Genomic DNA, 26821 nt, shown 5'->3' on the forward strand with positions numbered 1-26821 from the left:
ATCTCATTTTCCTTTGAGCATAGCAAAGAAAATTTGGATAAAAAGAAAACTAAACTTATTTTGTTCATTTCAACACAGCCTGTGCCTACTGACCTTCTCATGCTGTGCACAGAAACAGCTTCAGATGGAGTTTTGGGAGAACCTTGCAGAGTGTGATCCGTGCTACCTATGAGTGGCTTGAAAGAGCAGTATCTTAAAAAATTCAAGACAATTTCTGTTGCAGATCAGTTCTCAAGTTTAGCATGTGAGGCTGAGGACCAGGCCCAGCTCCTTCTCAGGGCCTGCTTATGTTCCTCTGTCCTCATGGAAATCACAGAGCTCCGTGATTATGCCTTTTCTCCTGGTCTTAGAATGATGAGCCAAACACGGCTAAGGGATAAAAGGGTTTTTATAAATACCTCGGTGTTTAATTAGGATTCTTCTGTGCAACAATTTGTCAAGGTGGAATATGCTGAAACGCACATACACGGTACATAGCATATATAATTTTATAGACTTTGCAAATTAGCATATTTGACAAAGATTTCCCAATGAGAAGCTTGAATGAAGGGCATGGCATCTCCTTATTTTCAAGCATTTCTCCCCAGATGGGCTGAATCCTCGTTTATAGAATATGTTCTAAGAGAACCTTGGTTTCTCAGGATAACGTGAGGCTTTTCGGCCTCCAGCTGGGAGGCCTTTAGGATGTTTGTTCTTCTGGCCTAGCAGAATAGCAGCACTGTGTTAAGATATTAGGGCTAAAGAATTTTAAGTATGTATGCTAAGAATATTGAGAATACATGAAGGTATATAAAAAGAAAAGGCAAAAACCATCATGGCATCAGTGCCAGCTTGGGGTTGATCTTCTGAGAGAGGAGCCTTCGTGGACCTGAAAGTCACTCACAGCTCTGAAATCTGAGAGCATCCTTTCAACCTGGGAGAAAGCAATCTGTGGTACCCCTAGGCACGTGCTGTGGGGAGGATGTTCCACCAGCACCACACTGATCTTGTGGAAAAGCCTCTGTAAATAAGTGTCCTGTGTACCTGTCGTACCTCTGCATTGCAGGGTAAGACTTTTCACTTCATCTTTTGTGCTCTTTTGTGTGACTTAGACTCTGACAAGTGTTCAAGTCTTTTTTGAAGAGGTGGGAGAATGGGCAGGCATGATTTTAGCTGCAGGAATGCCTCATTGAAGGGTTGTTTGGATGAAATGGATAATTGCTTTTTGTCAAGATATATTTGTGAGGGGAAGGGAGCTGATAGCTGGGATCACTTACAAGTAGTTTCCTGATGTGGATAAATTAATGCAGATTTAAAATGTTGTAATGCACACCCACATGAGCAGTATCCTCTGTGAGAGATTCTCCAGAACTTTCCAGGACTACAAAAGCATTGCTTGCCATGTGACTTTCTACAGGGAGGAGTTCCAACATATTTTCTTATTTAAGGAAGCTGTGGATTGGAAAACAACAGCTCTTTGTGCAATTTGCCATTTTTGTTTTTGTTGATTCCCCCAGAGTGTCAGACCTGAGTTGTATTTCCATGGCATCATGGAATTTACTGGATAGATTAAGGGACATGGAAAAACACGTGTAACTTGTGTTTAAGGGGATCATTGTTTGGTGCCCACCTCCAAAGATGCTGCTGGCATCATGCTGTTGAGGAGATAAATGTTTCTGCAATGACAATGTGGGGAGAGAAGCCCAGCAGCATTAAAGACTGAAGTCCCATGGAGCATCTTCGGGATGTCAGATTGTGTGTCATTAATGTAAAACACTGAAGTATTTAGAATACATTTGTGAATGTCTGCCTGATATTTAATAAGGCCAGAAGGGTGAGGGCTTTGTCTGGTTCATTGCTTAACATAAACCCTTAGCGTTTTCTTCATCTGCAGTTTAAAGTGTGATTAGCTTCACAGGGAAGAATTTAATTTTCTTTATATAATGCTGTTATTTCAAACTTTAAAGACTTGATTCTTTCACGTAGACAGATCTTGGAAGCTTTCTGTTCAGTTCTTAAGATTCCCTCTCCAAATGCTGTTGGCCTTTAGTTCAGATTCTTTGGAAGCTGAATCTCTGGAGGAAAACTCTTTCTGCTTTAAAGATGTCAGGTTCCAGGCATCTGAACTCCTCAAAACCAAATTTGTTTTCTCACTCAAAGCACCTCTTTGCAGCTAAGGCCCTTTGTTTTTAAAGGGATATTGCCAATTAAAATTGGCCACTGAGGGTAGATATATCAGCTTCAGACCTCTGAATTCTCATGGAAGTGTTTTTTGAGAAAACAAATAATCTCTTTGCAGTATTTAGAACCTGAATATTTTAGAGTCAAAAAACTTGTGGTGAGGTGGATAAACAGAAAGCCCTTTCTTCCCTATCCTTCTCAAACCCCTAAGTTCTGAGGTGCCAGCAAGTGGCTGTACAAAAAATGTTTGCTTAAATTAGCTTTTGCTTAGTTTCTAATTTTCAGTCCAGAGACTAAATGAGCCATTAAAGGAAACCACACTAATGAGATGCGCTACAAAACAAAATACGCCGAGGGCAAAAAGCAGGCTTTTAATTTGTTCAGCTTAAATCTCGAACATCTGGCCGTGATGGACGATGTCACGAAGCACATTAAGAATATCAGAAAGAGACTTCTGCAATCAGTGCCTCCTCTGTTTGCCTCTCTCAGTTTGCTCACTCGTTTTCTTGGCACACAGTGGTGCAGGAAAACATTTTAAGGGGCGAAGACTCCGAGCTGTGAGTTGAACTTTGGTTTGGATGGACCACCGGGCCTGGTTGCCAACTCCTTGTTCAGCCAGCTTGCACCACAGCTGGAGCACACACACACACTCTCCTTTCTGTAAACACTGAGTACCCCAGTGCTGCTCAGGAGTCAGGGATGGGTAGAAGCATCTCTTGGGACAACAATCTCAAGAAGGCAGGGAGATGGAGACATCAAGCTGCAGTAAAACAGAACAGATTTGCTGATATTCTGTGTCCAGAGACCTGGTGGGATTCCTGGGGCTAGTAGGGCTAGGATGCGTAGTCTGAGCTTCTGAAGCAAGATGCTGGGGGCACAGCTGGACTTGTGTGGATAAAGTCTGCAGTTGGTCACAGGACAGCTTCTTCTGGAGAACATCTGGCTAGTGGTGACTCACTGGGAGCATCAATGTGGCTGGCACCTGGTGGCACTTGGCAAAGTGTACCAGCACAGCCACAGCCAGCCAGGCTTATTCATCTGGTTAGGACAATTTTCCCTTTTCTCTCTTTCTCCCAAAAGCAAATGTGTCTTCATGCACATTTAGATTGGTTAGAGGAGAAATGTAGCACTTTACCAGCCCTGCCATGCAATGTGGTGCCTCATTACGTTTCTGTTTGCACTGTTAACTGGATACCCAGTCTTAGAATTCCCAAAGCCAGAGAAATAGGTTGTTTGACCACCAATCCTTGTAAGTAGGCTAAAATGGGATCTAAAGGACCCTGGTATCAGTTGTCTGCAGAATTATTCTTGATTGCCCTCACTGAAGTCGTATCCAGACCAAGTGAACTGTGAGCTCTGACCTGCTCCATTGGAAGTGCTGGAATGCACCCAGATTGTTTGCAGGAGCTGTTTGTGGGCTGGCTCCCTGCTCAGCTCAGGTGTGTGCAGCTGCAATCTGTGGAAAGAGGCTTGCAGTAAGAATTTCTTCCATGCACTCAGCCTTGGTTCTGGGTTTCCTTGTGAAGCACTACAAGTTTTATCTTCATGTAGCAGCAGCCTGTTTCCTCTGCCTGGAGCAGTGATTGCTCCTGCTGAGCCTCACTGCCCAGTGGGAAGTTCTCCATCCCTGGCAGGTGACCAGTCCATGTGCACAGCTGGATTTGTGCTTGTCAAGTAGCCTGGCTTTACCAGCTTCCTAGTTGGTGGGTTTTTGTTTGTTTCCTAAAAAAGAAATCTATCTGGAGAAGGACTACTGCTCAGTCTTGCAGGCACACAGGCTTTGTTTTGCTGAACTTTAATTTATAGAGAATGCTAGAAAATGCAGGCAATTGTTTTGTAAGTATTTTTAAAACCAAGTAGTTGTCACAATTCACAGCTTCTGCTTTGTGGATCTCTCATACTTCATTGTCCTTTGAGCATTTTCATGCACTGACTCATCCTGCTTTTCATGTACCTGAAATCCTATCTGTGTAGTCCTTGGCTAAATACAGCAAATGTCAATCCACCATTTTTCTTTGCTAAGTTACTCTTTTGTATTACTTACCATAAAAATAGGTCTGCATGGAGAAGCTTGTGTTTTTAATGGATAAAACTTAATGATGGGAGAGACAAGAATCACTAGCACCATCTATTCATTGAGCAGCACCATGTGTGTGGATCTGTGCAGAATTAGGGCACAAACCTCAATAGCTTGGACTGTGAGAATTGCTCCTTTTACAGTTTCCTCTAATTCAAGGGCACTCTGCCAAGTGGAGTATTCCAACTTTGCTGATTCATGTCTAAATTCCAAGTCACAAATTCCAAGCTTCTCCACTCAATACTTCCAGCAGAACTATTAGAAAACAGAAATTCCAAGCTGCTTTCTGGTTCTTACTGTTTGAGAAAAAAATAATATTGTCAACTTTAAGGGAGGCGACTGAAAGGTTGACTTTGATTTCTGTCTGGAAATGCTGATGGCAAGACCTCTGCTCTGAGAGCAGTGGGAGACCCTGCCAAGCCTTTTCACTGGGGGATCTAATCCATGGCTCTTAGGAGGTTCACAGAAGGCATAATCAGATTGTCTAGTCTGATCCACTTGGTGTCAGAGGTCACTGGATTTCAGGCAGGTTGCTCTGTAATGAGTCTTATCTGACATTCTCAAGCACTGACAACATCCAAGAGGTCACAACACTGGCAGTGGAGCCAAGACCATGAAAAACTTTCCTCTTGAGTGGTTTTATCTTCTGCATTGTCTTAATTTGTGTCTAAAAATTGACCCCAGTTCCATTGCAGTATTTAAGTGTGCGACTCCATCAATTCCAATAGCTGCTATTCTTCTAAATATGTCTTGACACCTGGGTCCTTGTGTGTAAAGCTGGATTTTCATTCTATAGAGCAACAATTGCATGGGTGTGTTTGGCAACAGCAGAGCATGTTAATGAAGTAGACTGCAAAATAAATCCAAAGTGGCAAATGGTAATTTGAAGTGAAATGCAAGCAGCCTCTTTCTTATTCCAAATGTACTTTTCTACCAAATTGTTTGGAAATATCTCCAGTACTCAGAAATTTGGGATGAAATGTTTCATTTATTTATTTTTTTTTAATTCTACAGCTAATACCTGTGTAGGGAAATTAATCTGAAACATACTTTCAATAGTAGGAGGGAGGAGAGGAGAGAAACCTATAATCAGTAATGTTAGAGCTGGGTCTGATGGAGGACAGAATTTTGGAGCTGAATTTGTTCTGTGAAAAGGGAACTTGGAAGTTCTGAGCAGTTTTGTTTTAAAGGGTCATAGTGCCATATAACAGGAAGGTATCAGAGCTCTCTGAGGCACAGAACGGGGAGGGATTCTGAGCTCTGTTCCTAAATTCCAGGTCTAACTAATCAAAGCAAATGGTATGAGGAAGCTGGGAAATTTCTAACTGCCTTAGAATGTCTCAGAAGTTGAAAAAGTAACTAACATCACTGGGTCATGAGTTACAGTATCCACATGCAGGCTATGAATATTTTGTTTTATGAAAGAAGGGAGTATTGAAAAGTAGATAGGGATGGTCTTAATACTTTGAAGAATGATCCTGCACTGACCAAGGAGAATCATCCCCATGGCTAAAAAGCTGGTTCCCAAAGATATTTTTATGTGGATTCATCAGATTCATCTGGAACTGAGATGCTTTTGATCTTCTAAACTTAATTAACTTAATGGTCTTGCATGAATACAATTAGATGAGAGCCCAAAAACGAATGGTTGAGACAGGATAGATTAAGGTAATTTTTATCTAAGATCAATTGCATGCTGCCTGAAAGTCTCTTCACTGGTTGTTTTAACCAGTAACTTGCAGCTTCATTTGCTGCCCCCCTTCTCCTGCACTGGGAGAGACAGTGAGCAATCGATTCCTTTGTGGCATCAGTTAAAGCTGTGGTGGCTGCTTTAAGATGTATAAATACATTCTGTCTCCCTGTTGGCAGCCACAGTGTGACCTTAGTTCAAGCTGCCCTTTGTCACCCTGCTACTGGCCACCTCAGAACATTTACATTCTCATTTGGATTTGGACATCAGGTTCAGAGTGCTCTCAAACAGCTGAGGTGGCATGTGGTTTGTGTAAGCAAATGAGAGGTATTTTGATAGAGATTCTGGGTACTTTCTTTTTAAATCTGATACACCTGGAGATGTCAATCTGCTGGGTCAAAGTTTGCTGGCCCTTGGAGAGATCTGCAAAGGAATAACAATCTGTTTATAAGATGCAGTCTTTTTTATTAGATTATTTACTGTTGCCAAGGAGAAGAAAGCCCATTTTCAGTGCATATGGGAAGCTGTGGATAAGTCCAGCATGTGTTCTTGCTGCCTGAGCTGTGCTTTGGATGAGTAAAAGGTAAAAACCATCAGAGGAGAAGTGCATGCTGCGGAGCTTGGAACCTGAGTCTTGGAGCTTTTGTGATCTCTCTGCTACAAGTCTCCAGAAAAAAAAGCTTTCCATCAGGCAGAAATGCTAAGAATAGAAAACCCCACACTCAGACTCTGCAAACAGAAGACCAAACCTGTGAAACTGAAACATATGGCAGAAGGCGAGCTCAAGTGCTGCAGGCTTAGCTTTCAGTTTGCAAATGGGAGAGAGAATTTTGCCAGCTGCATGTGCAAAAATGTGAAACCAAAGATCCTGTAGGTAACTGAGTTCAGAGGAATGTAGAAAGCTTAGTTATTTCACCCTGCACAAATACAGTCTGGAATTCTATCAGGTTACCTGGGTTAATTCATATTGTACCATATTGCTCTTAGTTAGAGTCTGACCAACAGTCAGTTCTGTGATATTAATTTTTTGGAGTTTTCTGTCCATGTGATTTTCTGAACCTACTGTTTGAAGCAGTGAGATATCTCCTTGAGATATCTTGCGGCTTCAAAATTAATGGGAAGCTGCTGTGGTGGGCATGATCCTTGCCAAATATGAAATTAGAGAGGCAAAAGCATTCTTCTGACGTGAAGAACACTTGAATTTCCTATTCAAAAGAGCTTAAGATGAGGTTGTTACATTGATGTGTGGGTTAAGTGAACTAAAATGCATGTATTTGTAAAGGGAATAACAAATTCCCTTATATATTTGTTAAGGAAATATGAGATACCTGAGCTTAACCAGGAAGGACAGTCCCAGTCCCAAGAATTTGTTTCCATCTGAATACAGAGATAATTTATTTGCTCTTTTAGACTTTTTTAGTGCTGGATCTCAATCAATCTTCTCTATATTTATGTAGAGTTTCATTTGGCACAACTGGAACGTGATGTATGCGCAGCTGTAAAAAATACAAGACTTCAAGGACACCTAATCCTTAACTGGAAAGAGACAGTTTGATATGTCATATGCACTATTCTGCTGAATTTTTGGTGTATTGATAGGAGTGGGATAGAGCAAAGAAATAATCCAGTAAATCTTTGCAGGGAGACTGAAAGGACAAGGCTGACTTCAGTGCATGGTGAAGGCTTTGCCTCAGGAGTGAAAGAATCACAGGAAACTTGCAGTAATGAATTTTTATGTGTTATTCTCCAAGTGTGGTGCTGGGAGAAGTGGGGAGCTGCCTTCTTTTCTGCTGGGACCTTCTTGAGCTGAAAGATATTTGCTCTGCTGAGAAATCAATGTGAGAGCTATTTCAAGGATGTATCCCAGAGATCCCATTATTCACTAGACCTGAAATTCATATCCTGATTTGACACTGAAAATGGGAAGTTAAGCACACAAGTACAACAAAGTGCTTCAGCATTCTGGTAAGGACACACTGTATGAACTGGTTGGTACTGGTGGGCAGGTGGTGATGACTTGTCACACTTTACCTGTTATAAAGAGCTGAAAACTGAAGGTAACTGTTGGAGTCAAAGGCACAGAAAGTGTGCCCTTATCTCTGATACCTGGCTCTGACATCCAAGAAAACACTGAATTTTATATAACATCCTGAAAACAACTGTTAAATAGAAAAGCTGAGAATGTAAATGTGTAAATTAAAAGGTTTTCTTATGTCACTGAGTGAAAAAGTTAGAGTTTAAAGTAATTTAGAGAACAGAAGACAAGATGGAGGATTTAAGGTGTTGTCTCTTGTCCTTCTTTCTTCTTCATCTTCTTTTAGAAGTTTTTAAATAGTAGTAGGTGATTGAATAGAAAATGCCACAGTGCAGTACATAAGTGTTAAGTCATTGAGTCACTAAGAAAAATAATTTAGTTAACATCTGTTAATTAAATAAATAGACATATAAAAGACCTTGAAGAAAATCTTTGTTAACCATTTTGTGCCTGTCTTAGTCCACATAACTTCTTGTACCTTGTATACATGTAATGCTGATTAAAAAAACCCAAAACAACCAAAACAGAAGGAGAGAAAACTGCCTCTCTCTCATCAATTTCAGTTCAAGAAAGAATCTAACCACGAAGTCCATAAGGAGACAGGTAACCTTGTAAAGGATGGAGGGGTGTGTGTGTGTCTGTGTGTAGTAGATCACTGAGGGTTTAGGGTCTCCTGACTGAAGACATGGCATACCAGGAGAAATAGAATGTCCAATTTAATGAGTGATGTGCTGAGCTGCACAGGGAGGATAATCTGTCCCCAGTCCTGGAACTGCAGCCAGAGCTGCCACTCACAGCCCCACGGTGCCAACTTCCTATTCTGCTGCTGCTGCACAGAGAGAGACTCCCCATCACAAAACACAGCTCATCTTTGCCACACCAATCAGTCCTCACTGCGCTTTTGCAGACTGTTTATAGGTTTTTATGGGTGCAAACACATAGACAAAATAACTAGCAACACTGAAGAGCTGCCCTGCTATCCAATGCACTTCATTGAAAAGTGGTTTTTCTTCTTTTTTTTCAGTTCTGACTAATTTACCCAGGGGCAGACATCCCCAGGCACAGGATTGCTGTTTTACCCAGGACTGTACTCCCTGCTGGCAAATAACCTGAAATGTTCCAGAGGCTGCCAGGGATCATTTGAAAAAAATGATTTTTACAAAAACAGAACTTTGCTTCTCCTCTAGTAAGTGCCTTGAAGCTTCATCAGCAGTGCTGCATTCAGCTAATTCATATTAACATGAATTGCAGTTAGGCTGAAACTTCTTTTACATCCAGTTTTAAAAGAATCATAGTCAATGAATGGGTCTTAAAAATTTTGATGTAATATTAATTTCTGGCAGCTCTAAAGTGAAGAATCTACATATTTGTTTAAGTTTAAACAAAAAGCAATTCGGACAAGTCCTGTGGGGTGTCTTGTGTGAGCTTAGACAAGTTGAAACAAAGCAGAGGTCTAGGATTAGCTGTCCACAGGAGGCAAAAAGGCCAGGTCTTCCAGTATTCCTTGTGTTCCCTGTCAATAAAAGGATAAAAGGCTCTACAGAACAGAAAAGCAATGTTTCTGCCTATGGAATGAGCACATCCTTTTCCCCTACCCTGCAGCAGAAATACTTTAGCCTAAGTCTAATGTTCTCACCTCCTGAATTAATATGCAGTTGACTATTTTTAGTGAGTCTTAACTGCCCCAGCTCTTTTTGCACTGAAACATTGTGGACATCTCTTGGAGTGAAAGCTGAGCATACTTTTTTACTCTGATGTTCAAGTTAACAGGCCTACTAAGCTGCTTTACTTGGGGTTTATTTATTTTGAATTTGATTCTGCTGTTCTTCGTTTATTCCCATTGTAGTGTATATGTTCAGAATTGTTACTTGAATCTGTAATTGTATAAAATTATGTAGTAAGGGATGCCTTAAAAATATATAGTTGCTAAATTGTGCAGGTTTATTTCTAGTAGATGATATCTGTCATATACCTGTAGTGGACCTGATTGTCTCTTGAGCTGCCATAAGTTAACTCTCTGCACTCTAGCTCTGTTTAATCATGTTCAGATGTTAATCTGATGCACATGTTGTAATTTAAGATTGTGACACTGGATTTTTGTTTATCCAGATCTGGTCATGGTTTTATTTTGGGTTGTCAGATAACAGTTGTTCAGGCTCTGGCCACTAGAGTATGCCCTCTTCTGCACAGGCTGGAATACCACCAGCCTTCTCTTTTCCCTCTGGAAAACAGATGGAAGATGCCAAATATGCACGTGCACCTTGCTCTCCTGTTGGTTCCAACTGTAGTTCATTATTCCTTATTTGAAATTACCTTTTGTGTGATGATCAGTGTCATTCTTCCTGAAATTGTGTAATAAATAAATAAGAGTTGAATGAGATTGGGGTTTTTGGTTTGTTTTGGTTTCCCTCACCTTCTTCTTCCCCACCTGGAGACAATCCCAGGGGTGGGGGCTCTCACCTGGAGCTCCTCACTCTGCACTCAGGCTGCTTGTGCACCTTGCCCTGTTTCAAAGGTGGAAGAGCTGTCACTGGCTGAGGTTACAGCTCCTGTCCTGCTGTTGTTTTAACAGGGGGATGTCAAAGAAAGGCTGCCAGAGTGGGATCTCGGTGCAAACAGCGCTCCTGGTTTCACTAAGGAAGGGCTGCTTCACTTTCTGAGGCAGGATATTTCTTGTCTTGTTGGGAGGATTGTCTAGGAGCTGTAGATAAGAAACTCCTAAAGGTAAGTAAAAAGCTAGACCCTCCCATTAGTTTTGTACTGAATAGAAAAATTTCTGTGGGATTTTGCTGAATTTGGGTGATACTTTATTTATCACCAACAAAATCTCATTTGCTTCTGAAACCTTTGCTTCACACAATTACCTGGTCACCCACTCACCATCTGCTAAATATGATGCTGCTTCATTAAAGAAAGAAAGAATTTGATGTTTTATGGAGGAAGTATTTGGGGATTTGTGTCGATAACAGAACAAATGGTCTCTCAGGACCTTTTCTGCACTACTCTTACCTCACCAGCCCATCCCTAACCTGTGGCAGTACCTGGGGCTATGTCTGAAGTTCAGCATTTTGTATTTGGCTCTGCTGAAGCGTGTGATGCTCCTTAGCTCATTTCTCCTGCTTGTTAAGGCCCTTTTGATCTGCAGAGATGTGCTGGTATGACCTTGTTTGGGGCCAAACAACCCACAAGCAGCCCCTGATGGTTCTAAGTCTTCTGGGGCTCTCCTTGCTCTTTTTACAGCCAGATGCCTTGTATTTTCAGGGCCCAACAGCTGAAAGTTTATTCCTGAAGGTGCTCTGGAAGGGTTTTACCTAAGTCTTCTAAGCACTGCAAAGTGTTGTAAAAAATTTAAACACCATATTTGATATTGGCATCATGGGCATTAGTAACATGCAGGTATCTTTGCTCTGAAAATGAGCAGTCTGTCCTTGAGCTGTGAAAAAGGAAATTGGGAGCAAGCAGCAGCTCAGAAAATACCTGTAAATGTTGTGTTTTTTTGTATTAGCCCTGAAACATATGTCACAGACTCCAACACCTGTCCTCAGAGTCTGGAACCTTGTTAGCAAATCTCTGTGGCAATTGCCTGAGTTTGATGGTGAATCATTTAATGCACTTCAGCTGTGATTTCTGCCTTAATTCTTGTCTACAGTATCTGCACAAATGCTGTAGAGATTAGGTGGAAAGCTTTTATCTCAGGCGAAGGAATTCGTGGATCATGGTCTATTTTACCAAGCATCTTGAGTCTATAATTTCCCATGACTTTTCCATTAGATTATGGGGGGCAATAGTTAACAAGAGGTAAAACAGGACATCATGGATAATATCTGCTATTAAATGTTCTGCTTTGGGCTTACAAAAGTGGGTGTCAAACTCTATTTCATGAGACAAATGAACTGAATCTCGTTAGTGAGAGAATGTACAGAAAGACCCCAAACCATTAAGGTGCCATGAAGGTTGGTTCAAGAACAGAAAGGTGACCTTAGGGGAGGAAAAACCCCATAAAACCGAGCAGTTCTGACTGTGCCATAATGCAAAGTAACAAGAAAGAATTCCAGTGCAGCAGAAGGAAAAGTGAACTGTACAGAGAGTACAAAAACTGCCGTGACTGACCTCTGCCATAAATATTTTTGGGCATGATTTGGTAAAGCTGAAAACAATTGCATTTCCAAGTGTGACTATTGACTTTTCTTCTCTGTTGGCATGAAATTATAGAGGCCACAGTTTGGAAAATTTGGACCTGATCTTTTGGAAAACCACTTTGTCCCAGTTGTCTCGTAATGATGCTAAAAATGAAGTTCACGTTGCTCAATGGTCTTATGCACAATCAGGTACAAATTTAGTAGCTGCATTTGAAAACCATTTTTTAAAATCCTTTTTCTTGCTTATGGCTCAGATTGGGTATGCTCAAGTTCACAAGATTTACGTAGAGCTTAATTTATTAAAGGTTTTAAAGCAATTTCAGGTCTTCTGCAAGGTTCTGAATAAGTATGAAATCTTAAGAAGATAATTTTGTGCTTGTTCTTACATTTATTTGAAGTTAGTGGTGAATTTCCCATTGATTTCATTAGTGTGGCATGAGGCTCCTGGGGCAAAAGTCTCAGTGTATTTTGGTCTATTTTTGGACTTATGTTTGCAAGAAGAGTGGAATAAGTGCAGGCATCTCTCATGAGTCAGAGGGGAGAATTCTCTAGTAGTTATAATAAATCTAGCCCACATTCTTCAGCTGATAACTAGAACTAAGGCAGGGAGGAAACAGTGAATACCTTGTCAAAGGTAATATAATTCCTGACCTCCTCCAATAAGCTGAAAGTCCTGTAGTAAAAATAAAAATACTTTTTAAATAACTGGGATGACTGTGATTTCTGTCTGATTTGCTCCTTTTCTAATGAACATGATATCTGCTGCAAATAGATCTGACAGTAGAAACTTGGAGGTATATTTTATTAGAAGCTGATGCATTCTGTTTTGTTCAGTATGTCAGGAAAATTAATCCACGAACACTAGAGGTTTATGTCCAAAAAGGAGACAGAGGAGTCCTTTTTCTTTATTCGAATAAAGGGAGAGGCCACGGGGCATTCCCCTGGGGTCTCTCAAATTTTTGGAGGGCGCAGCCTCCTTTTTATCCTAATTCCCGGCCGCTTGTCCCTTCTCCCTTTCCCCATAGGCTGAGGTACTTGAGAGGTACAGGCTTCCCGGAACGCCTGATACCTGGGGTACCTTCCCCCCCCCACCCCCAATGCATAATCCCTTCTTAACTTTTATGGAATTCATAGTGTTCTTTCAGTGCCTCTTTGATCTTCTACTGGAATCCATCTCATTATTTCTGTCGTCTCTCACTGATAGCTGCATCTTATCAACTGACCCACAGCTTGTTTGTAAAGACAAACTCATCATTCCTCTCAATCCCTCCTCTTTTAATTTTTGTTAATAATTGTCTTTACAAACCTTAGTTATCATTGACCTAATTTCTTGTTCTTGTGTCTTTTTTGGCTTTGCAATTATTTGTAGTGGCATTACTTTCTGCCCTTTTGTAGCCATCTCTGGGTCAGTAGGCACGGCTACTACCTGCATTCTTTTGATCACATGTTGAATAAGTTGTATTAAGCAAGGGATCATGCATGGTAAAAAGATTAGGGTTGCTACAACACATGAGAGGAAAAAAAGCATTTGTTTGACCCATAGGCCACCAGGTAACCATGAAAACATGTCCCATTCCCATCCTTTCCATGTTTGGACTGGTACATGGGCTAACTTTCTTATTCCTTTTGTTATTTGTTTTACCACTTTTCCATTGTCATCTATTTGCAAACAGTAGTTTGAGTCATTCAATTTTCCACACACCCCCCCTTCTTCTGCTAATAAATAGTCTAATACCATCCGATGTTGAAATATTGCATTTCTCATCTGAGTAGACTGGTCAGCAAGAAGGTCAAGAGCTGTAGCTGTCTGGTTGACTATTATTTCAAAGACAGCTTGCAACTTAATTATCCGATTTAGATTATAAATGGGTTCTCTGGCACCTGATATTAATTCATTTGGGTTCCAGGTAGCTGGTCCATAGTGTTGTATGATCCGTTCAGGTGGCCATTCATCTTTTCCCCACTTTTGGGTGCTCCTTCCAACCAGGGATGTATCAATAGACCGCTTCTCTCTAATTAGATCATCATATACTTTGATTCCTAACTGATTTCCTTGAACTTGTGGTAGTAGAAAGAACAATGGTCTAATATACCCCACATAACATATTCCTGACCAGTTTGGGGGTAGCCTGCGGTAAGCATTTTGGCCACAAATCTAGTAATGCCCCTTTAGAGCCCAGGTCTCATTAGCGAAGGGACCTTTTCAATTTTCATCATCAACTGGCGGGTCAAAATACAGCTTGCTTCCAGGGCCTAGTGGTCCACCCACAATAGTTGCCTCGCCATAAGAATCACAATATTTACATTTCCAAGCTCTTACATGAGGTTTCCACTTGCAATCACATCCCAGATCTGTTTTATTAGATCTGGACCAGAACCTGTTAAAAAGGGTTCTAGTTCTATTTCGGTGTTGCCATTTCCACTGATAGTCTCGGACAACATGTGTCTTACTTGTGGAATTATCCCGGGGGCAGCTTAAAAATAAAGGGTTAAAAAACTTATCCTTCCCCACTGCTTTACAGCCTTCAAAATCTTTTTGGTAATTATGGAAGGAACACCTTACCCAGCTACCATTAGTGAGCTTAACATGCGTTTGATTCTATCTGCCTCTATATCTGGAACAGTCATAAGGAGGGCAGTTGGGGGTCCAACAATCTAAACTCAAAGATAAAGTCCAGTCACAAACGCTCTTTCCTACATATGTGCTTCCTGTTCTGTTTAAGCAATAAATGCCTCTTTCAGAAGAATGAAGCTGCCATGGACTTCCTTCTTTGTCCCAAAATCCGGTTCCATTATGGACTTCACTCAGGGTGCTAACCCACCATTTAGGCTCGACTGGGCTGGCCACCCATGGCCAGCTTTCAGATCCCCCTGGCCCTCCGCAGACCCAGCAGTTTCTAAGGTTAAAGGTCTTTGCTACTTGTTCTCTTAAAGTAAAAAAATTATTTTCTCACTTTAGACCCCAACTTAACTGAAAATATAAAGGTAAAATTATTAAGAGAAACATTCTAATAGTGTTATAACTTAATTTCTAATTTTCAATTTCACGTTGTCTTCTACACCACCTGTGGCAAGTGAAAAGCACAAAAACAGCTTATCATAAAGAAAGCAATGACAGCATGGATTGGCTCCCAGTGTCTGGAGATTTGAGAGTAGGGATGCCCATACAGACTATTTCAGCAGGCAGTCTGTGGGTAGGCACTCAGGGCTTCCCCCGATGTCGACGCACCAGCTACTGCTCCAGTCCACTCCTGCGGAGTGTCAGTCGCGGCTTCCCATCCTTCTCTTCCAGCTGAGATGTCCAAACCTCTGGAGCTTTAGCGACCTTGACTCGAGTGTGATGTGTCCACCCGTGTTCAGCTGTCTTGACGGCTGTTTCTGTGGTCAGCAACACCTGGAAAGGTCCACGCCACTTAGCCACCAGGGGTGCTTCTTTCCACTCTTTAACTAGGACCCAGTCTCCTGGTTGGATATTATGCACAGCAAAGTCCAAAGGCAGGGTCTGCGTCAGCTGAGCTTCCTGTCGAAGAGATTTCACAAGAGACAGTATCCGAGCCACATACTGTTTTAGATATACATCACTTATCTCTACCCCCGCCTCAGGCTGAGAATTACAAGGATAAGGAATTCCAAACATCAGTTCAAAAGGAGACAGTTGAATATCTTCCCTGGGTCTGGCCCTTATTCTTGCTAGAGCCAGTGGTAAGAGCCGCAGCCATGGCATTTTCGTTTCTATCACTAGCTTCAAAAGATGTTTTTTTATTTCTCTATTCATCCTTTCAACCTGGCCTGAGCTTTGGGGATGCCAGGGAGTGTGGAGGTTCTATTGTATCTCTAAAGCAGTCATTACTCCTTTAAGAACTTTTCCAGTAAAATGAGTTCCTCTATCTGAGTCTATCGCTTCCACCATCCCATATCTTGGGATTATTTGTTCTAAAAATACTTTAATAACTGACCCTGTAGTTGCTGAAACAGCTGGGAAGGCTTCTGGCCACCCTGTTAATTGACATACTATTACTAAAAGGTATTTAAACTTCCCCACTCGGGGCATCTCAGTAAAATCCACTTGGCACCTCTGGAAGGGACGTACAGCCCAAGGCCTCCCGCTCCTCGCCAGTTTCTTTGTAACTTTGTTATTTGTCTTAGCACAAATCAAACAACCATCAACAGCTCGTTTTGCCAGAACAAAAAGACCCACAGCAGCATACATTTTGAGGAAGGCTTCTGCTATCCCTCGGGAGCCCCAATGACTCCCTTCGTGGAGCTGTTTTAGCAGTTGGGAGGCTAAAGCTTTCGGTATCCACTGCTTACCATCTCTTGTAAACCAATTACCCCCTCTTTCTTCTGCCCCACTCTTTTTAACTATGTCAAGTTCTTCTGGTGAAAAAGACAGCTTCTCTGGCAAGGGGGCAGTTACTGGGAGCAAGGGAAGTAACTTAGAGATTTCTGGCAACAATGCAGCTTTTCGAGCTTCTTCATCAGCCAGTCTATTTCCTACTGCCTCTTCCGAGCACCCTGCCTGGTGTCCCTTGATGTGTATTATTGCTGCCTTTTTTGGTAAATTCACCACCTCCAATAGGCGGGAGATTAAGTTCTCATGAGCTAACGTTTTTCCTCTGCAGGTTAATAAACCTCTCTCTTCCTACAGTTTCCCAAATGCATGTATCACACCATATGCATATTTAGAATCAGTAAAAATATTTACTGTCTTGTCTTGGTATAACTCACAAGCTCTCACGAGGGCATACAGCTCGGCCATCTGAGCTGACCAGGTGGCCGGTAACCTCCCCCCTTAACCCTCCAGTTAAAATATGCCCCAAATATTTGACCTGTTTCTCTACTAACTGTGCTTTCTTTTCAGACACTCTAAGTCCTTTTTTAGCGAGAAAATTAAGCAGTTTCACAGTAGCTCTTTCAACCATCTCCTCCTGTTCCCCTGATAACAGTAAATCATCCACATACTGCAACAACTTAACTCCGGAGGGTGGAGTAAATTCTCTTAGTATTTTTTGCAAAGCTTGTCCAAACAAAACAGGTGACTCTGTATAACCCTGTGGGAGGACTGTCCAGGTCAATTGCTGTTTTACCATTTTACCTCCTTCCTCTTGTTCTCACTCAAAGGCAAAATACTGTTTACTCTCTTCTGTAATCGGACACCCCCAGAAAGCATCTTTTAAATCCAGTACTGAATAGTACTGATGTGAGGAGGGGACCTGGTTCAGGATTGTATAGGGATCCGGAACTGTGGGATGCCTTGATTTGACAATTTTATTTATTATTCTTAAATCTTGCACCATTCTGTAGGTTCCATCTGGTTTCTTAACTGGCAGGATAGGGGTGTTATAAGGAGACATGCACGGTTCCAACAGACCTGCCTTTAGCAGGGACTCAATGATAGGCTGTAACCCCTTCCTTCCCTCCCTTGAAAGAGGGTATTGTTTTTTTGACACAACTTGTCCTGGTTGCTTCAAAGTAATTTGGAGAGGCTCTATGTCTAATTTCCATATTTCCCCGGGGCTGCCTACACTTCCGGATCTATTTCAGCATAAGCTCTCTCAGACATTTTACACAAAGATATTACAGTGCTGGACTCAGTGTAATTTTTTATAATACTGATTTGCATTCCCATTTTTGCCATCAAATCTCTCCCCAGTAAATTACAATCACAATTAGGAACAAACAGGAACTCATGCATTTCAAACTTGTCCCCCATATCTATTAACAGCGGTTGAATAAAATGCACTCGCTCATCTTTTCCGCTTACTCCTTGAATAACCAATGACCTTTTTGACAATTTCCCTCCTTTAGGTATAAAATTTAAGGTGGATCGAGAGGCACCTGTGTCTACTAGAAAACACACCTCCCCTCGATCCGGACCCACCTTAAAAGTTATCAAGGGCTCCTGAGTGGTGGGTCCCTGGTATAATGGAAGCCCCTGACATCCCTAACAATCTATTTCCATTATCTTCTGGACTTCTTCCTCTTGTGGGTCCAGCTCTTTCTGTGGGCATTCCCTTTTCCAATGCCCTTCTTTCCTGCAGATGGCACATTGGTTCCTCCCCAGCCGCTGTTTGGGTCGGTTCTCCCCTGTCGAGGGGGGAATGCCTTGGACACCTCCTTGTGGCCGACCCCGTCCCCTCTGCCCCGGGGGACCCCTTGGACCTTGTGGTTTATTCTTTTGGGGCTGCAAAAACTCTGCCATCATCTTTGCCTTAGCTCTTACTTTTTCTTCGTCCCTTCTTACATATATTTGCTGTGTTTTTCTCACCAATTCTTCTAGAGGCTTATTCTGCCACTCTTGATCTTTTTGTACTCCTTTCCTAATGTCAGGCCAAGCCTTAGTAACAAATTGTACTTTCAACAATGTGTCAAAGGCTGGTCCTTCAGGGTCCAATCCCCCCATGCTTCCGCAAGGCATCCCTAATCCTCTCTAACCAATGAGAGGGGCTTTCATGTTTCTCTTGTTCTAACGACATAGCCTTAGCTATGTTGTTAGTTCTAGGAGCTGCTGATTTGATTGCCCTAATCAAATAAGCACGGTAATCACGGAGGCGAGCCAGGCTGGCCTGGTTATTTGGATCCCACTGGGGGTCCACCTGTGGGATGGCATCATCTACTGTTGGTACATTAGGTCCAGCCCCCCCCCCACTGCCTGTGGATGTTCATCCTCCCACAGCTGCCGAGCTTTTTGCAAAATCATTCGTTTCTCTGATGGCCCAAACAAAATCCCCAAAAGAAAATCCCAATCTTTCTAGGTATAATCTGCATTTCCCAAATATTCTTCTATCTTTTCCCCCACCCCTATGGGATCATCCAAGTATGGTGGTAATTCTTTTTTTTAATCCTCTTATATCCTGGGTAGTAAGTGGTATAACTACAAACCCAAATCCTCCCCCTTGACCTCCCAAAGGGACTTGGCGGAGTGGCATTTGATGGACCCTTGTCCCTTGGGTCCAGGGGGCTTCTGATGCTCTAAATTGAGTTCCTCTTCTAGTCCTAGGGGGTGATATGATATGCTGCTCCCCCCCCCCCACCACCATTGTTATTTTCAGGTGGAGCTGTAGGAACAGCATTTCCCTGATCCTTTTGTCCTGGAAGGTGAGGATACAGGGCATCTGCAGCTGGCCCTGGGTCAGCTGGTAACACCGGAGGACAAGACGGGGGAAGGTGCTGAAAAACATCCCAGTCTTCACCGTTTTCCTCTTCCCCCCCTTTTTCCTCTTCTCCTTTTTTTCTTAACACATAGATTTCTCCTGTTGCTTGTTTAAACCATATCAATCCACATTCCCTTTCAATCCATCCTTTCCAATTCTCCTCTAGATACCTCCACAGAATTCGGCACAAATGAATTTTATCTGTTCCATAAGATGGCCATATAAGTCCATTCGGCAACTTATACTCTGGCCATACATAATAACAATATTTTACCATCATCTCCATAGTGACTTCTGGGTGAATGCATAATCTGTCCCAAGATCTCAGCATTCTCCCCAAGGGACTCTCCGGGGGTATTGTGGGATCGTCATCCCTTTTGCCAGGACCCCTTCCCGGCTGTACCCTTGCAACCCTCCATGGGTGCTCTGTTTGACCTGTGCTACCCTCCATGGGTGCCCTCCCAGGTTTGCCTGTGCTACCCTCCCTGGGTGCCCTCCCAGGCTTGCTCCCCGAAGATCCCATTTTACTCACCGGTGAGATTTTCAGTGGTCCTTCCCTGTGGACTCTTCACGGACCCCCCTGGTCCGCCACTCGTCTGTCTCCTGGACAGTCTCGGGAACCCAATCGATCGCCCGGTGCTGGCTGCCACCAAGGGGAGCTGATCACCGAAACTGGGTGAGGCGCGCCTTCAGCTCCGCTCGCTGCCCGCCGCCCCGGACGGTGGAAATATCCCGGACGAGCCCCCAAAAATTGTCAGGAAAATTAATCCACGAACACCAGAGGTTTATGTCCAAAAAGGAGACAGAGGAGTCCTTTTTCTTTATTCGAATAAAGGGAGAGGCCACGGGGCATTCCCCTGGGGTCTCTCAAATTTTTGGAGGGCGCAGCCTCCTTTTTATCCTAATTCCCGGCCGCTTGTCCCTTCTCCCTTTCCCCATAGGCTGAGGTACTTGAGAGGTACAGGCTTCCCGGAACGCCTGATACCTGGGGTACCTTCCCCCCCCCACCCCCAATGCATAATCCCTTCTTAACTTTTATGGAATTCATAGTGTTCTTTCAGTGCCTCTTTGATCTTCTACTGGAATCCATCTCATTGTTTCTGTCGTCTCTCACTGATAGCTGCATCTTATCAACTGACCCACAGCTTGTTTGTAAAGACAAACTCATCATTCCTCTCAAGTATATGGTCAGGATTTTATAATGGAGTTTATCAAATGTTTGGTTCTCTTAAGGTTAGATTACAAGGTGAGTATATACTCTAAACATATTTATATATTTGATTGAGCATACCCAGTCTTGGTTTCTGTGCTGTGAAGAGCTGCCTGGTTTGCCAAGTAACAGCTTTTGATGAATAAACTCAGATTTTGAAATGATCTCACACTTCAGCAGTGTCAGGTGGCCCTGTCGGTGCCTCTGGTGCAGCAGTTCAGTCAGGAATGTAAAACCATAAAGCCATTGAGGCGCTCACCTCTTGGGATCTTTGGATTGATGACTGCTTGGTGTCATGTTTTCTTGGTGGTTGCTTTGTTTGTTTGATGGTTTTTTACCTTCCTATATTAAAATTTCTAAACTGGGCCTTGGTTACATTTTTGGAGGTCAGATTTGATGCAGCTAAATGGGGTTTATATCCATCCTGCTTCCATTCCATCGGGGGAGAAATTTTGTGCTGCGAACTCCATTCCAATAAAGATCATAAAACTGCCTGTCTCCTTTGTTTCCATGAATTGTGGGAAGCCTTTTAGCAGGAAATGTTAAATGTGGGTTCCTTCATACCACCAAGACTATTATTATCCATTGCAAAAGGGCACACAGCAATTGAGTCCAATTTGGTTTGGCCTTTACTAACTTCATCCTTGATTCCTAGCAGACTGCCTTATTTCTCTGTCAATTCATTTTCCATGTAGCTTAGGAACTTTTATATGCAATAAAACTTAGAATGGTTGTAATTTATTCCTCTCAATGTAATTTTGACATCTTTCTGTCCCTCTTTGCTAGATGCATTCTCCCTAATGGTCAAGAAGATGAATATTTCTGGAATTGCCTTAGGAGGAGTTCCACTGGAGAATAAAGAGACTAAAGCCTCCTAGGCCTACCAAAATGCCTGTCTCATGAACAAAATAGGATATGGACAAAGTGAGATGGATTTTGAGAGTATATCTGTTCACTTTAGCAGGAATTGTGTTGTGTGATGGCATGGACATGGTTTTGATTAAATATTCTGAACTTATTATGTAATATAATATATCATATACAATATATTATATACAATATATATAATATATTATGAGAATATTACATAATATTATGTAATATAATTATGTAGTATTATGTAATATATTTATGTAATAGATGCTGCACAAAACTGATGTGATCAGAATTCATTTAATTGCAACTAATAAATCTGTCCAGTCTGAGGGTTTGGGGTTTTTTAAATGACTGGTAGAATGTGAAATCCTTCACCTTGGTTTTAGGGTGTTCACAGCCCATTCCCAGCAGTGTAATCTCTTTGGGAGTTGAAGGGCTCCTAATGGGCATTGGAAACACCGTTTTGAGGTGTTGATTTACGTGGGAGCTGTGGCTTTTCCACGGATCTTTCAAGCCGTGCTGTGAGGCATGAAGAGGTCAAATGACCTATCAAAGCCTTGCAGGGTTCCAGCTGGAATTAGGATCTGGTGTGCTTCTGGCTCCATGCAGGCTGCTCCTCAAGGCTCTGGAACACAAAGCCAGGCTGGGAGGTAACCCTGGAGAAGTTGGCTGAGCACTTGAGGATTGCAGTTAAAAATCCTGAGGGATTTGCCTGTGTTTATGGATTCCACGCGGAAACATAGCTCATTTAGAGAGGGACAGGAAGGTGTTGCTTGTTCTTAATGAACAGTTCTTGCAAAGATCTAATTTCTTATCATCTCCGCAAGTTTTTGCGATTTGGCAGAGTTGTTCCATGAAGCCTGTAATGATATGGGGAGGTGGGTTTGAATTTACTGCTTTCCCAATAGAGCAGCCTGTCCCAAGCAGGACATGTTCCTCCTCTCTCAGGGAGGAAGAACCTTTGGGGGAGTGGGTTGGTCCCTCCAAGCACAGGGCAGTGCTCTGGGATTAGAGGAATTCTCCAGGTTTGAGCTGCTGTGATTTGGGTTTATTCAGAGGGGAATAAGAATTTTCTATAGAAGAGGAGAAATACTGTCCCTGAGCCACTTGTGAACATAAATCCTGGGTGATGGGCTGACTGCCACACCTGGGCTTTCAGCAAGAAAAAGGTGCACTAGCCTTGCTAATATTTAAGATTACAGACGAAGTAGTAACATTTTAAAATAACTCCTTTTTTCCTTGGACTTCTCCATTTCACTACACTGTTCTACCAAGGATATTACCTTAGCTTCCCTCTGGAAAATGGCCAGTGAAGCTTGTGAAAATTTTATGGCAGTTTATTACTGCCTAATTCACCTTTCAAAGTGAGAGTGAGGTTTTCAATTGCTTTCCAGAATTTTGTCCTTGCTTGCTGCATCTGAGGGCCAAAGTGTATACCAAATATTATAATGTCTGAAACAGTTAAACCCTTTTTATTAATTTGGGGCTTATATTTAATCCTAAATAAACAGTGATTTTTTTTTTTCATGTAGAAAAAGGGCTAATTTTGGAATCTGATGCTAAAATACCATACAGAAGTACTGAAAACCTTTCCTTTTTGTGATTTCTAGTTAAGGAATTTTGTCTTTGATTAATACATAACTGAGCATGCAGTTGGATGTATCTAGAGAGTTTATACTCAGCAGGGCAATAAAAATATCCATTAAATATCAAAAGGAAAAAATGTTTTGAAGCACCTTTAATATTTTTCATGGTTTTTTTCCTGTTCTTTCTTTCAAGTAAAAAGAAACAGTATAATAGTATAAAATAAAATATACTATTATATAAAATATAATATACTATTACTATACTATTATATAAAATATAATATACTATTATAAAATAGTATAATTTTTTTTTAATCCTCTAGTAAATAATTTTATTATGCTATTAAAACTTTGTGAGTTGCTCTTCCACTCATGAAGCTCTTTTGGTGTACTTCACTACTGAGCTCTCATTAAAAGTGAGTAAATCCTGGAGTGCCCTCCCTTGGGATGGTAACTGCTTGGGTTCAGTTAGAATGCAGGAATGTTCTATAAAAAGGGAGACCTGAAACTATTTTTTATCCTCTGCTTTCAAAAACTACCAAAAAGACAAAAATTAATTTTTATTTTCTTGTTTCTTTTTTTTTTTTTTTTCCAAATGCTGCTGTACTTTATACATATATAGAATGTCCTAGGTGCTTTTTCAGTGGAATTATTTTTTCATCTAACTCCATTACTTTAATATGGTATTAAACCAGTTTTTTACTGTCTCAGGAATTGTATTCACATAGCAAAGGTGTGTCAAGTGTATGGAAGCCCCTGCTTGATTAGCAGAGTAATACATTTCACCTGTAATTTTCTTTACATCAGGACAGGAAAAAGATGATGTATTTTATCTGTGGACTTCTGGAGAGGAGATGTAGAAGTAAAACTGTCCCATCAAACAGTCCAGTTTGAGTGTGTCACTTGAGATGTAGCACAGAATGAAGCCACTGTTAGGTGAGTTTATGTGGTGCTGTTTTCATAGGAGCTGTTGAATTTGGCAGGGACTAATTTCATTATGTGCTGGTTTTTCCTGTGGTCTGTTGACAGACGTGATTAGGCAAAAGCCAAAATATTCAAGCTTCCTATAATTTTGGATGCCCAGTTTCAAATTCTAGGCAGTTGGTCACTAAGGTGTGGCAATGGGAAAGGAAATTATCCTGATTTAAAAGACAGGAGTTTGTTTCACCCCTCAGCCCAAGTGATCTGTGAGCTTCATGCAAAGTAGGAGTTAAAAAATTCACAGGTAACAAATGTTGAATCTGTGATAAGACCTTACCAAAGCAAGATATAATTAATATAATTCTCCAATAACAATTCTGTGACCTTTAAAAGCTCAGGGGCTGAAGCCTGTGAGCAGGGATTTGGGTTTGTGAGCAGTTCTCTTGGTTACACAAGTGCCCTGTGCTTTAACAGTGGGCAGAGATGAGTCTGGTAGATGCCAGACAACATTATCAACCTTCTCCAGTGTGGGGTGGTTTGCTTTGTTTGCTTTGGTTTCTTCTGTTTGTGTGGATTTGGGTTGGTTTTTTTTTCTTTGTTTGTTCTTTTTTACTTTTTCGTTTTTCTTCTGTAAATAAAGTGGAGTCTATTTGGCCTGGAGGATTCATTTCAGTTTTTCCTCTTCAAAATCTGTTTTGGTATTTTGATAACAAGAGAAAATAAAACTTGCAAAGTAATCCTGTCTGCTTGAGACAGGATTATTTTCAGAGGCCATCAAATGAAAGAATTTTCACAAACTGAAGTCTTTTTATGCTATAGAGCTCTCATGCAAAGTTTTGATGTCAATGGGGTGCCAGATTAGTTCAGCTGAAATTGCACGAATGCTCTAATGTGTTACAGAAACAGCAAAGTGCAGACTTTCCAGCCTTGCTAATATCAAATCAAAGTTGTAATTCTGTAATCTACTAGCAGCCAACTTTCTTCAAACCACTCTATTTCTAAAAGAAGCAATTTGGCTATAGTGGCCCATTTTCTAGTTGCATGACTGAGTAAATGCTTTTAGTGGCATAGCATTGGAGTGTCACAAATGCACCTCTTTGGTTTTGCACTATAAATTTGAAGATAATTTCCTGCTTTTAGTTGTGGGGTAAAAAGAAAATCGTAAGTTTCAGCTGTTTCCAATATCAGAATTACCTGTCTTGCATTTGCTGAAAAATGTAATTTAAAGACACGTATTGAAATATTGAAATGATCCACTTGGCTGCTCTGCTTCAGCCCTTTATTGTGTCTGTTCTGTTCTCAGGTGTGCAGGCAGGATGGGCTCTGACAGAAAACACTGGTTTCTCTTTGCTTCTGGCAGGAGCAAGGCCAAAATCTATTGCTCAGGATGATTTTTGTGGTCATTCCTCTCTGGGATGTTTCATCCTGTCCTGAGACCTAGCACGATTCCATTCCATGGTAACTTTCTGATCATCCCTCCCTGTGCTACAGAGCTTGTCACATTATCAAACATTTGGAATCTCCTGATTTCTGTTATCCATACCAATTGCTCTACTTACTCATCCCTAGCTTACCTACAAGATTTAGTGCATGTGGAATGTGTAACTCATTTATCTCAGTGTGGTGATGAATTTACCCCATACTCCCCTATTGTCTATGAAACATTTTCTGAAATTATGCTGAAATTTGAAAATACTGTGATAATTTAGAAAAAAATGCAAGAAATTCAGCCTGTTAGCTGGTATTTCTCAGTGTGCTCACAAATAATGGGTAATGGAAGTGGATTTGTCATGTTTAATTGCAGAATTTTTTGTGCATCACTTGGACTAAATGTAATAAATACTACACGTGAGCCAGATGAAATGTTATATAGCTAGTTCAGAATCTGCTATGTGTATTTCATAAGTACATTTTCAGGTTTTGAAGACTTGGGAAAAGTAGGTGCTGATCTCATTGCAGGTTTGCTGGCTTTTTGGTTTGTTTTGGGTTGTTTTTTTTTCTCCTGTTGGGAAGGTTTGGGTGATTTATGGCAGCTTTGCCTTCTTATGACCATTTGGGTAATTTCCTGTGCAGGGCAGAGCAGTGCTGGCCACAGGTGCAGACTGGGGAAGGAGGGAACCTCATTGCTCTGAAGGGCTCCTGAGGAAGTGGAGAGGGAGGTGCTGAGCTCCTCCTCCTGAGACCCAGTGACAGGACATATGGGAGTGGCTCGAGCTGGGCACAAGGGAGCATTTCTCTACTGAAGAGTGGGGTCAGACCCTAGAACAGGCTGAGGTGGTCAGTGCCCCACGCCTGGCAGTGTTTAGGAGGCATTTGAACAGTGCCTTTAATAACAAGTTTCAGCTTGTGGTCAGCCCTAAAGTGGTCAGGCAGTTGGACAAGGTGTGATCATTGCCAGTCCCTCCCAAATGGAATAGTCTGTTCTACCTGAGCACTGGAGTGTGTTACAGGGTCTGTCACTCCCTGTGGCCAGCACCAGCAAGCAGGATTTCTCAGGGGCTGTGTCCTGCTTAATTCCCAGAGAATCTAAAATATGCTCGTGCCTCCAAGATCTCAGCTTAGCCATGCTGCTGAAGCAAATAAGGATTATTGGGATGCACAGACATCTGCATGGCATCCTGAGTTGTGTCCTGTGCTGCATTTGGGACTTGGGTCCTGATCTGGGGACACGAGCTGAAATTAGCTCTAGCAGATGATGGCCCTGCTGACTTCGGAGTTCATGGGGAGCCTTTCGTTGGCATGGCTGGTGACATGCCTCATACATGCTTTTCCACCTCCTGGAAACTGAGCTTATTGCTTTGCAACATCCCCATCTTGTTTCCAACACGGGCTTTCAGCTCTCCCCATGAGCAGCGCTTGGTGACATATTCTGCATTTAGAGAATGGCCCAGTCAGTGCTTTAAAATAACTGCTCAGAAAGTATTTGTGACAGTAAGGGTGAGAGTCTGGAGGCATTTGGGAATGTGGATCTTC

At 41.8% G+C, this 26821-nt stretch overlaps 1 long non-coding RNA gene across 2 annotated transcripts; it reads left to right on the forward strand.

Annotated features, from left to right (window-relative positions):
• The first annotated feature begins 8986 nt into the window (after positions 1–8986).
• On the forward strand, positions 8987–25713 carry LOC147651175 (uncharacterized). 2 transcript variants are annotated; one of them, XR_015274346.1, is made up of 5 exons: positions 8987–9148; positions 10535–10686; positions 21252–21389; positions 23735–23863; positions 25152–25668. It is a non-coding gene; the product is annotated as an uncharacterized LOC147651175 (long non-coding RNA). The 2 variants fall into 2 exon arrangements; XR_015274345.1 differs by lacking the exon at positions 8987–9148 and having other exon boundaries at positions 10474–10686; positions 25152–25713.
• The last annotated feature ends 1108 nt before the right edge of the window (positions 25714–26821 follow it).

This window comes from Cyanistes caeruleus, chromosome 10 (assembly GCF_971803275.1).
Source record: "Cyanistes caeruleus chromosome 10, bCyaCae1.hap1.1, whole genome shotgun sequence".
Classification (NCBI taxonomy): Eukaryota; Metazoa; Chordata; class Aves; order Passeriformes; family Paridae; genus Cyanistes; species Cyanistes caeruleus.